Here is a 15,252-nt window from a genome sequence, read left to right as displayed (position 1 = left end):
GAAGTGTTAGCCTGGGCCCAGGGTGGAGTAGCAGCCTGACCTGGGAGTGATGGGTCAAATTCTTGACTCTGGCCCCAGGGGGTAGTCCCAGAACAGCAGTAGCTCTTCTCCACTGATGGTGGGTCAGAACCATGGCTTAGAGTCCCTGGGATGGGACACAGTGCTACCGCAGTCCATCCCAGTGATGATGGTTGAAGACATAACTTAGGATACATGGGGAAGTTGTAGAATAGCAGCAGGTCAGGATCCTGGGGACAAGACACAAAGCTGCAGCAGCATGGCCCCAGTGACAATGGATCAAAGTTGTGACTTAGGACCTGAGATGGAGTGCAGAGCAGCTGCAGCATGGCCAGGCTATGGCAGATTGAAGTCCCAACTTGGGACCCAGAAGTTGAGTGCAGAGCTGCTGCAGTGCAGCACCAGTAATTTCACATCAAACTGTGACTTACAACTCCAGGAGGCAGGTACAGAGCTCCTGCAGCACAGCCCAGGGATGGCAGGTAAAAGCCACAATTTAGATATCAGGGGCAGCCACAGAACAGCAGCAGCATGGTCTCAGTGACGGCCTATTAAAACCATGCTTTGGGACCAGGGGCCTGGACACAGAGCAGTGGCAGGACAGTTCCAGTAATGGTGGGTCAAAGCCCCCTCTTGCAACCTGGGTGCAGGGCTCAAAGCAGTAGCAGTGTGGCCCTGGTTATGGAGGGGCAAGGCCTGGACTTAGAACCTTGGTGTGGGACAAAGAGAAGCAGTGGCTTGGCCCTGATACTGGCAGGTCAAAGCCATGACTTGGCACCTAGGGGTGTGGCACAGAGCAGCAGCAAGCTGCTATGGGAGGTCAAAGCCTGGCTTGGAGCCCAGAGGGCAGGGTGAAGAACAGCAACAACACCACCCTGGTTATGGTGGGTCAAAGCCATGACTTGGGACCCAGGATGGGGCACAGAGCAGTGGCAGCTCAGGTCTCATAGATGGCAAGGCAAAGTGGCATCCCAATCCTAGAGAGTGAGGCATAAAAGCAACCGATGCCCCAGGGGCAGGTGTTACCACAGCAAGAACTCCAGGGGGCCGCTCAGTCAGCTGCGTTCAGCATTGGTGAAGACTGTGTGAGTCCTGAATAGCACAGGCTGCAAACAGCCATGGTGGTAAGGCTTGCTGGAGTTCTCCTGCTCTCCTTTCCCCAGTGAGGTAAATCCATCTTGGTGCCAAGCTGCTCTGGATGTGGGTATGGGGTGACACAGGTAAAATGTTTCCTATGCTTTTCCATATGGCTATTCTCAGTTTTTGAGCTCTGCAGGGTTTCTGTTACTCCTTTGTTGTAGTTCAGAGGTTTCTCAGAGCGCTTTTCATCAGTTTGTAGTGGTTTATTTATTGTTTCTGTGGGTTTTGTGAGGCAGATCAGCATTGGGACCTCCTAGGCCTCCATCTTGCTGATGTCACCTCAGACTGGGGTTCTGTGCCTTGTTCCTGATCTTAGGGGAAAAGCTTTCAGTTTTTCACCCTTGAGTATGATACTAGCAATGAGAGTTTCATATATAACTTTCATTGTGTTGAAGTACTTTCCCCCTATTACTTGTTTGTTGAGTTTTACCATGAAAGAATACTGAATTTTGGAAAATGCTTTTTCTGCATCTATTGAGATAATTGTGTGACTTTTATTTTTTATTTTGTTAATGTGGTATGTCACATTAATTGATTAGCGTATGTTGAACCATCCTTGCCTCTCAGGAATAAATTCCACTTTTTCATGGTGTATGATCTCGTGGGGGACTGGAATTGGCCAACCCAAGATATGGCTCTTTGGCATGAGGATTATTTTGGGCTGGTTACTTTTAAAACAACCTGAAGACATGAAAGAAACTCTGAGAAACAGAAGTTACCCTTTGTTAAGATACACTTACACTTGTAAAGGAAATTTCCATCTGTAAAGGTGTCTCTCTCTCTCTGTACCAGGAAGGGGGGGGGTGACCTTATCTCTAGAAACTCTTAATCAATGCAGAAGGCAAGGACCTAAATCTTCATCATAATCTTACTCTTGTTTACTGTGCTTTTCTGGTAATCTCCCAGAACTGACTCCCCCTACCCCCAACATCCTCCTTTGTCTTTAGCTGGGGGTGGTATTTAAGGGGAGAACTTCCACCATTTTGGTGAGTTGCTCAGTTCGCCTGAGCCTCTCCCATGTATACATGTTATAAAGCTTTGTTTAATTTTCTCCTGTTATTCTGTCTCATGTGAATTTAATTCATTGTCCAGCCAGAAGGACCCAGAGTGAGTAAAGGAAAGATCTTCCTCCCCTACAATCTTTTTAACATACTTTTGCATTCCATTTGCTTTTATTTTTTGAAGATCTCTGCAAGTATATTCATTAGGAATATGACCCAGTAATTTTTTTTTCTTTTAGTGTCTTTTTCTGGCTTTGATATTAAGGTAATGCTGGCCTCATTAAATGTGTTTATAAGTGTTCCCTTTTGAGAAGGATGGGTATTAATTCTTTAAATATTTGTTAGAGTTCACCAGTGAATTCTTCTGGTCCTGGGCTTTTTTTTGTGGGGTGGTTTCTGGTTGGTAGTCAATCTCCATACTAGTCATAGGTCTGTTAAGAATTTCTGTCTCAGGATTTAGTCTGAGTAGTTGTATGTTCTAGGGATTTTCTTTTTCTTCTAGCTTATCCAATTTGTTGGTGTGTAACTTCCAGCAGTGCTCACTCATGATCCTTTTTATTTTTGTGGCATTAGTTTTTATATCTCATCTTTCATTTCTGATTTCATTTCTTATCTTCTTTTTTTCTTAGTTAATCTAGCTAAGGCTTGGTCTATTTTGTTTACCTTTTTAAAAAAACCAACATCAAGGTTTTTTTATTTATAAACTATTTTTTATTTTCTAGTTTGTTTCTGCCCCCATCTTTGTTATTTTCTTTGTTGTGGTAACTTTGGGATTAGTTTGTTCTTTTTCTAGTTTCTTAAGGTGTAATGCTAGATTGCTTGTTTGAGATCTTTTTTAATATAGGTATTTGTTGCAATAAACATCTCTCAGTACTGTTTTTGCTGCACTGCATAAGTTTGGGTATATTGTGTTTTGGGTGGGGTTTTTTTGTCTTAAGGTATTCCCTTATCTATTTTGATATCTCCTTTGATCCAATAGATATTCAAGAGTGTGCTGTTTAATTTCCACATGTTTGTGAAATTTTGAGCTTTCATTCTGCTATTGATTTCTTTTATTTTATTTTGGTCAGAAAAGATACTTGGCAGGTCTTCAATCTTCTAAATTTGTTAAGATTTTTTTTGTGTCTTAAGAGTCTATCTATCCTGAAGAAAATTCTTTGTGTGCTTGAGAAAAATGTGTATTCTGCTGCTGTTAAGTGGAATTTTTTGTATATGTCTATTAGGCTCATTTGGTCTGTAGTGTTGTTCAGTTCCTCTCTTTGTTTTTGATCATCTCTCTGGATGTTTTAATTATTTTTGAAAGTGGGTTATTGAAATCTCCTACTCTCATTGTACTGCTGTTTATGCTTCATTTCAGTTCAATCAGTTTTTTAAAATATATTTAGATGCTCTGATGTTGGGTGCATATATATTTATAATTGTTATATATTCCTGGTGGATTGACCCCTTTATTCTTAAATAATGTTCTTCTCTGTCTCTTGTCACAATTTTGGACATATTTTGACATAAACTCCATTTTATCTGTATAAGTATATCCACCTCTGCTCTCTTTTGGTTACCATTTGCATGGGATGCTTTTATCTTTACTTCATTTTCAACCTATGTGTGTCCTTAAATCTGAAATGGATTTCTTGTAGATAGCATATATTTGGATCTCTTTTTTTAAGTTGTTCATCCACTCTATGTCTTTTTTTTTTAACTTTTTACTAAGATTATGATAGTTTACAACCTTGTGAAATTTCAGTTGTACATTATTGTTAGTCATGTTGTAGGTGCAACACTTCACCCTTTGTGCCCACCCCCCACCCCCCAGTCCCCTGGTAACCACTAATCTGTTCTCTTTGTCTCTATGTTTAACTTCCACCTATGAATGGAGTCATACAGAGTTGATCTTTCTCTGTCTGGCTTATTTCACTTAACATAATACCTTCAAGGTCCATCCATGTTGTCGTGAATGGGATGATTTTGTCTTTTTTTATGACTGAGTAGTATTCCATTGTATATATATACCATATCTTCTTTATCCAATCATCAGTTGATGGGCATTTAGGTTGCATCCACTTCTTGGCTATTGTAAATAATGCTGCAAGGCACATAGGGGTGCATGGGACTTTTGGAATTGCTGATTTCAAGTTCTTTGGATAGATACCCAGTAGTGGGAGGGCTGGGTCATAAGGTATTTCTATTTTTAACTTTTTGAGAAATCTCCATACTGTTTTCCATAGTGGCTGCACCAGTTTGCATTCCCACCAGCAGTGTATGAGGTCTCCTTTTTCTCCACAACCTCTCCAACATTTGTTACTTTTTGTTTTGGATATTTTTGCCATTCTAACTGGTGTAAGGTGATATCTTAGTGTAGTTTCAATTTGCATTTCCCTGATTATTGGTAATGTTGAGCATCTTTTCATGTGCCTATTGGCCATCCATATATCTTCTTTGGATAAATGTCTGTTCATGTCCCCTGCCCATTTTTTGATCAGGTTGTTTGATTTTTTGTTGTTGAGCTGTGTGAGTTCTTTATATATTATGGAGATTAACCCTTTGTCGAATAAATAACTTGTAAATATTGTTTCCCAATTAGTGGGCTTTTTTTGGTTTCAATCCTGTTCTCCCTTGCCTTGAGGAAGCTCTTTAGTCTGATGAAGTCCCATTTGTTTATTCTTTCTATTGTTTCCCTCGTCTGAGGAGTTATGGTGTCCAAAAAAATTCTTTTGAAACTGATGTCAAAGAGTGTACTGCCTATATTCTCTTCTAGAACACTTATTGTTTCAGGTCTAATCTTTAGGTCTGTCATCCATTTTCAGTTTATTTTTGTGAATGGTGAAAAAGAATGGTCAATTTTCATTCTTTTACATCTGGCTGTCCACTTTTCCCAGCACCATTTGTTGAAGAGACTTTCTTATCTCCATTGTAGGCCCTCAGCTCCTCTGTCGGAGATTAGCTGTCCATAGATTTGTGGTTTTATTTCTGGGCTTTCAATTCTATTCCATTGATCTGTGCACCTGTTTTTGTACCAGTACCATGCTGTTTTGATTACTGTAGCTTTGTAGTATGTTTTGAAGTTAGGGATTGTGATGCCTCCAGCTTTGTTCTTCTTTCTCAGGATTGCTTTAGCAATTCTGGGTCTTTTGTTGCCCCATGTGAATTTTAGGATTCTTTGTTCAATTTCTGTAAAGAATGTCATTGGGATTCTGATTGGGATAGCATTGAATCTGTAGATTGATTTAGGTAGTATGGCCATTTTAACTATGTTTATTCTTCCAATCCATGTACATGGAATGTCTTTCCATCTCTTTATGTTGTCATCAATTTCTTTCAGGAAAGTCTTGTAGTTTTCATTGTATAGATCTTTCACTTCCTTGGTTAAATTTATCCCAAGGTATTTTATTCTTTTTGTTGCGATTATGAATGGGATTGAGTTCTTGAGTTCTTTTTCTGTTAGTTCATTGTTAGCATATAGAAATGCTACTGATTTATGTATGTTGATTTTATACCCTGAAACTTTGCTGTAGGTGTTTATTATTTCTAATAGTTTTCCTATGGATTCTTTGGGGTTTTCTATGTATAAGATCATGTCGTCTGCAAACAGTGAGAGTTTTACTTCTTCATTGCCTATTTGGATTCCTTTTATTTCTTTTTCCTGCTGAATTGCTCTGGCCAACACCTCCAGTAGTATGTTGAATAAGAGTGGTGAAAGTGGGCACCCTTGTCTTGTTCCTGTTCTCAGAGGGATGGCTTTCAGTTTTTGTCCATTGAGTATGATATTGGCTGTGGGTTTGTCATATATGGCCTTTATTATGTTGAGGTACTTTCCTTCTATATCCATTTTATTGAGGGTTTTTATCATAAATGGATGTTGGATCTTGTCGAATGTTTTCTCTGCATCTATTGAGATGATCATGTGGTTTTTGTTTCTCATTTTTTTAGTGTATCATGTTGATTGACTTGTGGATGTTGAACCATCCCTGTGTCCCTGGTATAAATCCCACTTGATCATGGTGTATAATCTTTTTGATGTATTGCTGTATTCAGTTTGCCAAAATTTTGTGGAGGATTTTTGCATCTATGTTCATCAGTGATATTGGCCTGTAGTTTTCCTTCTTTGTGTTGTCCTTGTCAGGTTTTGGGATGAGGGTGATGCTGGCTTCATAGAGTGTGTTATGGAGTACTCCATCTTCCTCAATTTTCTGGAATAGTTTGAGAAGGATAGGTATTAAATCGTCTTTGAATGTTTGGTAGAATTCTCCAGAGAAGCCGTCTGGTCCTGGACTTTTTTTTTTTTTTGTGGGGGGGGGAGGTTTTGGATTACGCTTTTGATTTCTTTACTTGTGATTGGTCTATTCAGATTCTCTATTTCTTCCTGCTTCAGTTTTGGGAGGTTGTAAGAGTCGAAGAATTTATCCATTTTTTTCTAGATTGTCAAATTTGTTGGCATATACTTTTTCATAGTATTCTCTTATTATCCTTTGTATTTCTGTGGTATCCATTGTGATTTCTCCTCTCTCATTTCTAATTTTATTTATTTGAGTCTTCTCTCTTTTTTTCTTGGTGAGTCTTGCTAAGGGTTTGTCAATTTTGTTTATTTTGTCAAAGAACCAACTCTTCGTTTCATTGATCCTTTCTACTGTCTTTTTTGTTTCAATATCGTTTATTTCTGCTCGAATTTTTATTATTTCTCTCCTTCTACTGACTTTGGGCTTTGTTTGTTCTTCTTTTTCTAATTCTGTTAGGTGTCATTTGAGATTGCTTATCTGAGATTTTTGTTGTTTATTGAGGTGAGCTTGTATTGCAATGTAGTTCCCTCTTAGGACAGCTTTTGCTGCATCCCAAATGAGTTGGTATGGTGTGTTTTCATTTTCATTTGTCTCCAGATAATATTTGATTTCTTCTTTAATTTCTTCAATAACCATTGTTTGTTCAGTAGTTGTTTGGTCTCCACATTTTTCCCCTTTCTCAGCTTTATTCTTGTAGTTGATTTCTAGTTTCATAGCATTATGATCAGAAAAGATGCTTGATATTATTTCAACCCTCTTGAATTTGTTGAGGCTTGCTTTGTTTCCCAAGATATGGTCTATCCTTGAGAATGTTCCATGGGCACTTGAGAAGAATGTGTAACCTGGTGTTTTTGGATGGAGTGTTCTATATATATCTATTAGGTCCATCTGGTCTAGTTTTTCATTTAGTTCTATAATTTCCTTGTTGACTTTCTGTCTGGATGATCTATCCACTGGTGTTAATGGGGTGTTGAGGTCCCCTACTATTATTGTATTGTTGTTGATGTCTCCTTTTAGTTTTGTTAATAGTTGCTTTACAAATTTTGCTGCTCCTGTGTCGGGTGCATGTATATTTATAAGCGTTATGTCATCTTGGTTAAGTGTCCCTTTTATCATTATAAACTGCCCCCTTTGTCTTTCTTTATCTGTTTTGCTTTGAAGTCTACTCTGTCTGATATAAGTATGGCGACACCTGCTTTCTTATGTTCATTATTAGCTTGGTCTATTGTCTTCCATCCCTTCACTCTGAGTCTGTGTTTTTCTTCGGGGCTGAGGTGTGTTTCCTGGAGGCAGCATATGGTTGGGTGTTGTTCTTTAATCCATCCTGCCACTCTGTGTCTTTTGATTGGAGAGTTCAGTCCATTCACATTTAGAGTGATTATTGAAATGTGGGGGCCTAACGCTGCCATTTTATCACTGTTTTTCTGGTTCTTTTGCATTTCCTTTGTTTCTCGTCCCATGATTTTTGGACTACTAATTCAGGTAGGTAGATTTCTACATTGGTTTTCTTCTTATTTGTAATTTGTGTCTTTATTCTTGTTATTTGTTTAGTGGTTACCAAGTGGTTTGTATAAAACATCTCATAGATGAGATAGTCCATTTTCTGATAGCCTCTTTCCTTAGATTAAGACGTTCCATACTTTTCCTCTTCCCCTTCTAGTTGTTATTGTCAAATTTTTTTTCTTCCTTCTTGTGTTGTGAGTTTATGGTTAAAATGACAAGATTATATTTATTCTTGGTGTTTCCGTTCCTTTTATCTTTTTTTTTTATTAATGTTATGATAGATTACAACCTTGTGAGATTTCAGTTGTACATTTTTGTTAGTCATGTTGTGGGTACACCACTTCCCCCTTTGTGCCCTCCCCCCACCCCCCCTTTTCCCTGGTAACCACCGATCAGATCTCCTTATCAGTATACTAATTTCCACCTATGAGTGGAGTCATATAGAGTTCGTCTTTCTCTGACTGACTTATTTCGCTTAACATAATACCCTCGAGGTCCATCCACGTTGTTGTGAATGGGCCAATTTTGACCGTTCCTTTTATCTTTAATGTTATGCTTAACTTTTGCTAACCTGTTCTGATGGAGAGCTGCAACTTTCTGATTTTGTCTTTCTACTTACCTCCTGTGCTCTGGGTTTTGTAGCCCCTTTCCTTTTTTTGATTTTTCAGGTATGAGGGTCTTCCTGAGCATTTCTTGTAGAGGAGGTCTTGTGGCAATGAACTCCCTTAACTTTTGTTTATCTGGGAAGGTTTTTATTTCTCCATCGTATTTGAAGGATTTTTTGCTGGATAGAGTATTCTTGGCTGTAAGTTTTTGTCCTTCAGAGTTTTGAATATATCATTCCACTCTCTTCTAGCCTGTAAGGTATCTGCTGAGAAATCTGCTGACAGCCTTATGGGGGTTCCTTTGCAGGTTTTATTTTTTTCCTGCCTTGCTGCCCTTAGTATTTTCTCTTTGTCATTGACTTTTCCAAGCTTCACTACTATATACCTTGGGGTTGGTCTTCTAACATTGATAAAGTTTGGAGATCTATTCACTTCTGTCACATGCAGTTCCATCTCTCTCCCCAAGTTTGGAAAGTTCTCAGCCATTATTTCTTTGAACAGGCTTTCTGCCCCCTTCTCCTCTTCTCTCTCTGGGATACCTATAATCCTTATGTTGCATTTCCTAATTGAGTCGGATAATTCTAGGAGAGTTTCTTCATTTCTTTTTAGTCTTAGTTCTCTCTCCTCCTCTATCTGTAGCATTTCTATATTCCTATCCTCCAAATTGCCAATTCTGTCCTCCATATTATTGACCCTACTGTTCAGAGAGTCCAGATTTTTCTTAATCTCGTCCACTATGTTCTTCATCTCCAATATTTCTGATTGGTTCTTCTTTATGGTATCAAGCTGTTTTGTGACATAGCTCCTGAACTCGTTGAGTTGTCTATCTGTATTCTCTTTTAACTTGTTGAGTTTTTTAATGATGGTTGTTTTGAATTCATTGTTGTTTAGGTTATAGATTTCATTGTCTTTGGGATTATTTTCTGGGTACTTGTCATTTTCCTTCTGTTCTGGAGATTTTACATATTTTTTCATACTCCTTGATGTTGTGAATTTGTGCCTCCACATGGAGATAGTGCTTAGTTACTGCTTCCACTTTCTTCTACTGGAGTGGGGGGGGGGGGCTGTTTATTAATCTGCACTGAACAGAATCCCCGTCAGCTATTGCTGCATGGACCTGGGCCCCTCCTTGTAGTCACAGTGGTCGTGTGGGGTCCCTCATCAGCTGTGGGGACAATCACAAGGGGGCCTCACGTTGCTGGTGCCTACTGTCACAGACCACCTAGACGCACTCCCTCCTTAGGGTCTGCAGCAATGTTATGTGCTTTCACAGTGGCTGGGAGCAGGTTCTGTCACCGTCAGGGCCTGCAAGATCTCACTTGTCCACTATGGGCCACAGCAGAGCTGTGGGTATCTACTGCAGTCTGTGTTTAGCTCACCCAGCTTTGCTACTTCTGCCACAGGGTCTTCCAGCCTTGTGATTGCCAGGCAGGGCCTCTCCACTAATGCTACCCAGAGGCTTTCACTGTGGCTGCTGTGGGACCATGGATTTTCCCCCTGGACCACAGAGCAGGGTGGCTTGGGCTCCAATACACCCCTTCCCTCATACATGGTCACACTGGACGTCCCTTTCCCCCTCTGGGACACAGCTGGAGTCAGTGAGTCAGAGGCAGCTGGCAGGATCCTCCTCTCCCAGAGCCTCCCAGCATTCTGAATGCTGGGTGGGGCCTCTCCACTAATGCCAAGTAGAGGCTTTCCCTGCCACTAGTGCAGGACTGTGGACTTGCCCCCTTGGACCATAGAGCAGGGTGGCTGGGGCTCCAATGTGCTCCTGCCTTGCACACGGTCACACTGGGTGTCCCTTGCCCCCTCTGGGACACAGCTGGAGTCTATGAGTCAGAGGCAGCTGGCAAGCTGCTGCCCTGCCCAGGGTCCTCCTCTCCCAGAGCCTCCCAGTGTTCTGAATGCTGGGCGGAGCCTCTCCACTAATGCTGAGTAGAGGCTTTCCCTGCCACTGGTGCAAGACTGTGGATTTTCCCTCTGGGCTTAGGGGCAATTGTGGGGGTTTTAGGTAGGGCTGTAGTCACCTGTTTCCACCGTTGCTCCGCTGATACCCACACTCGCCCACCCTTTGTGCGTGGCAATGTTGTGAGCATGTCCACTGGAAGAAAGTCGTTTGCAGGTACTAGGCTGTCCAGGGGTCGGGGGTGAGAGAATTTTCACCTATCTCCACCTCCTTCTGGGGGGAAGTCCATCTGCCTCCCGATGTGTAGCAGCACAGGTTCTCAGGTATTCTGAGATGCTGTGTGGATAGCCTTTGTTGACCGATGAATGTCCAATTAGTTGTAGATTCGAAGGGGGGAGAGACAAAGAAAACTGCTCACTCTGCCATTTTGCTGATGCCACCTTTAATGCTATTCTTGAGTATTTACTAACCTGTTCTGATGTATAGCTACAAGTTTCTGATTTTGTCTAGTTATGTATCTGATTACTCCATGCTTTGTAACACTTTTTCTCCTTTTTTTTTAGGTATGAGGGCCTTCTTGAGGATTTCTTGTGAGGGGGGTCTTGTGGTTACAAACTTCCTTAGGTTTTGGTTATCTGGGAAAGGTTTTATTTCTCCATCATATCTGAAAGATACTTTCCCTGGATAGAGTATTCTTGCCTGAAAGTTTTTATCCTTCAAAGATTTGAATATGTCATTCCAGTCTCTCCTAGCCTGTAAGATTTCTGCAGAGAAATCCACTGAAAGCCTGATAGTGGTTCCTTTGTAGGTTATTTTCTTCTGCCTTGCTGCCCTTAGTATTTTTCTTTCTCATTCTCTTTTGCCAGTTTCACAACTATATTTCTTTCAGTAGGTCTTTTTACATTGACATATTTAGGAGTTCTGATAGCCTTTTCCACATGGATTTCCATCTCCTTCCCTAGGTTTGGGAAATTCTCTGCTATTATTTCTTTGAATAAGCTTGCTTCTCCATTCTCCTTCTCTTCTCCCTCTTGAATATCTATAATTCTTATGGTGCATTTCCTAATTGAGTTGGATATTTCTCAGAGACTTTCCTTGATTATGCTGATTCGCTCCTCTATGATGTCCACTCAAGTGTTCAGGGAATCTATATTTTGTTTCATCTCTTCCATTGTGTCTTCATCTCTAATATTTCTAATTGATTCTTCTTTATAGTTTCAATCTCTTTCATGAAGTAGCTCCTGAACTCATTGTTCCTCTACATTCTCTAACTCATTGAGTTTTTTGATGATAGCTATTTTGAATTCTCTGTCTTTTAGATTACATATTTCTGTGTCCACAAGGCTGATTTCTGGGTACTTGTTTTCTCTCTGGTCTGGAGATTTAATATAATTTTTTATATTGTTAGAGAGTGTGGTTCATTTTTTGCACATCATAGTATTTCTTGGTTGCAGTTACTGCCTATCTCCACTGGGTGGGGGTCAAGAGTAATGTATTCTGAGCCCTCTGTTTCTGCTGAGATCCCAGGCACGGGAGCTGATGCTGAGCGGGTGGTGGGGAGGGATGCTTTCTTCTGCATGCTCTTGGGGTTTTCTTGTTCTGTCCTCATTATCTGCTTTCCTGAGGTGTTGGCTTTATGAGGTCACCCTGCTTTAGCTTTCACCTCATTAGGGGCTTTTCCCCTAGGCTGCAAGGGATCTTCGATGTTCCCACAAATGAACGTCTCCTCCCCCATTCCTTCCTTCTCAGAGGCTGCCCACAGTCCCAGATCTTTTGGGGATGGAGTGAAGTTTTCTCTTATCCCATTCGATCTACTCTGAGGGCTGCTCCAGCCTCTCCACTTTCAATAATATGGCTATGTGGTTTTTTCAGACGTCTTTTGTGCTATGTTTGAATGTCCTCTATTTGGAGTGTGTGGGGCCTCTGCAGTGGGGTGACTGAGTCCACTTCACTGGGTTGGCGTGTGCACATGGGGCAGAAGTGTGTTGATATGGTGTGTGGCCCTGCAGGCAATGGGGCCTGTCAGCTGCAGCAGACTTGTGCTTATCAATCACATAAGGGATAAGGCCCACCTTGCAAAGCCTGAAACAACTGTGTGCTCCCATGTCTAGCATTGGCACCACTCAGCTACAACCCTGAGAGAGCTGACAACAGCCTGAAGGCAGAGATCTGCAGCAATTGTAAGCCCCCAAGGGTAGCAACCAGACATTCTGGGGGCCTACTCAACAGAAAAACTGCTACAGGAATGTGCTATAAGGGCTTGCAGCCAACTGTGCTGGGGCACCCCATGCCCAACAAAGTGACTGAAAGGACCATAGCAGCCACACACAGCTGAGCATTACAACAAGCAGACGAGGGTGACCACCTAACTTTCCCAGGCACCTACAGAAATAGCAACCCTGCCATAAGAGAAGGACAGATGGAGCCCACACAGGGGACACTCTGGGAACATTTGGAACTGGTGATGAGAGTGATGACACTGTAGCATGTTATAAGGCATCTCTTACATAAGGCCACCACTCCAAGATTGGGAGACATAGCTGACCTACTTAATACATAGATATAAGCACGGAGAAAGAGGCAAAATGAGGAGATAAAAGAACACATTCCAAGTAAGGCAACAGGACAAAACCCCATAAAAAGAACTAAATGAAACAAATAATCTACCTGACCAAGAGTTCTTACAAAAAGTCATAGGGATGCTCACTGATCTTTGAAGAATGGATGAACTCAGTGAGAACATCAAAAATGAATTGGTAAATATAAAAATGCACCAATCAGAAATGAAGAATGCAATATTGGAAATGAAATATTCACTAGAGGGACTCAATATCAGAGTTCTTGATACAGAAGAACAGATCAGTGAGCTGGATGAAAAACCAGAGGAAATCAACCAAGCTCAACAGATAAAAGAAAAAGGAATTTAAAAGAACGAGGATGGTCTAAGGGACCTCTGGCACAACAGCAAGTGCACCAACATATGTGTTACAGGTGTCCCAGAAGAAGAGAGAGAGACAAAGGGGCAGGGGATTTATTTGAAGAAATCATAGCTAAAAACTAGAGTAATGAAAAGCACAGATATCCAGGTACAGGAAGAACAGAGAGCACCAAATAAGATAAACCCAAAGAGGTCCACACTAAGAAACCTTATAATTAAAATGTCAAGAATCAAAGATAAAGAGAGAATCCTAAAAGCCACAAGAGAAAGGGAACAAATTAAATACAAAGGAAATCCCACTAGGCTATCAGCTGACTTCTCAGCAGAAACCTTATAAGCTAGAAGGGAGTGGTATGATATATTTAAAGTGCTAAAAGGAAAAACACTATAGCCAAAAATACTCTATTCAGCAGGTTATCATTCAGAATGTAAGGAGAGACAGTTTCCAAGATAAGCAAAAACTAAAGGAGTTTATCACCAAGAAACCCAACCTTACAAGACATGCTAAAAGGACTTATTTAAGTGGAAAAGAGAAGGCTACCAATAGGAATAAGAAAATTATCCCCAAAAAAGGCAATAAAATCACTGGTAAAGGCAAATATACAATAAAGGTAGCAGATCAACTACCTATGAAACAAATATGAAGGTCAAAAGACAAAAGTACTATTATCTATTTCCATGGTAAGAGGGTAACAGATACACATGCACAAAAGAAGAGGTTAGAGATGATATCAGACACATAAAATTTTGGAGGAGGGGAGTAAAAGAGTAGAGCTTTTAGCAAGAGGAAAAACTAAAGAGATCATAACTTAATATAGACTGTTATATACATAGGTTATTATATATGAATCTAATGGTAATCACAAACCAGAAACCTATAATAAGTACACAAAAAATTGAGAAAGGAACCCAAGCATAATGCTAAAGAAAGCCATAAAACCACAAGAAAAGAGAGCAAGAACATAACAAAGGAACAAAGAAGAAGTACTAAAACATCCCCCAAAAAAGAAAATGGCAATAAGTACATTCTTATGAATAGCTATTTTAAATGTCAATGGACTAAATGCTCCAATAAAAAAGCATAGGGTGGCTGATTGGATAAAAATACAAGATCCATATACATGCTGCATACAAGAGACACACTTCAGACCTAAAGACACTCACAAACTGAAAGTGAAGGAGTGGAAAAAGATACTCCATGCAAATGGCAAGGAAAAAAAAGCTGAGGTAGCTATACTTATATCAGACAAAATTGACTTTAAAACAAAAATTAGCAAGAGACAAAGAAGGGCATTAGACGATGATAAAGGGAACAATCCCACAAGAGGATATAACACTTGTAAGTATCTGTGTCCAACATAAGAGCATCTAAATATACAAAGCAATTATTAACAGACATAAAAGGAGAAATAGCAAAATAATAATGGTAGGGGACTTTAACACTCCACTAACACCAATGGATAGATCATCCAAACAGAAGATCAATAAGGAAACATTGGCCTTAAATGACACATTCGATCAATTGGACTTAGTAGATATATACAGAATATTCCACCCAAAAACTGCAGAATACACATTCTTTCCAAATTCTCATGGAGCACTATCCAGGATAGATCACATATTAGTCCACAAAACAAGTCTCAATAAATTTAAGATTGAAATCATCTCAACCATCTTGTCTGACTACGATGCTATGAAACTAGAAATCAACTACAAGAAAAAAATTGGAAAGTCAAAAATATGTGGAGACTAAGCAACATGCTCCTGAACAACCATGGAATCAATGAAGAAATCAAAGAAGAAATTTAAAAATACTTGGAGAAAAGTGAAAATGAAAATACAACATACCAACTCTTATGGGATGCAG

Source organism: Equus caballus, chromosome 13 (assembly GCF_041296265.1).
Source record: "Equus caballus isolate H_3958 breed thoroughbred chromosome 13, TB-T2T, whole genome shotgun sequence".
Classification (NCBI taxonomy): Eukaryota; Metazoa; Chordata; class Mammalia; order Perissodactyla; family Equidae; genus Equus; species Equus caballus.
Note: the sequence above shows the minus strand (reverse complement) of the source record.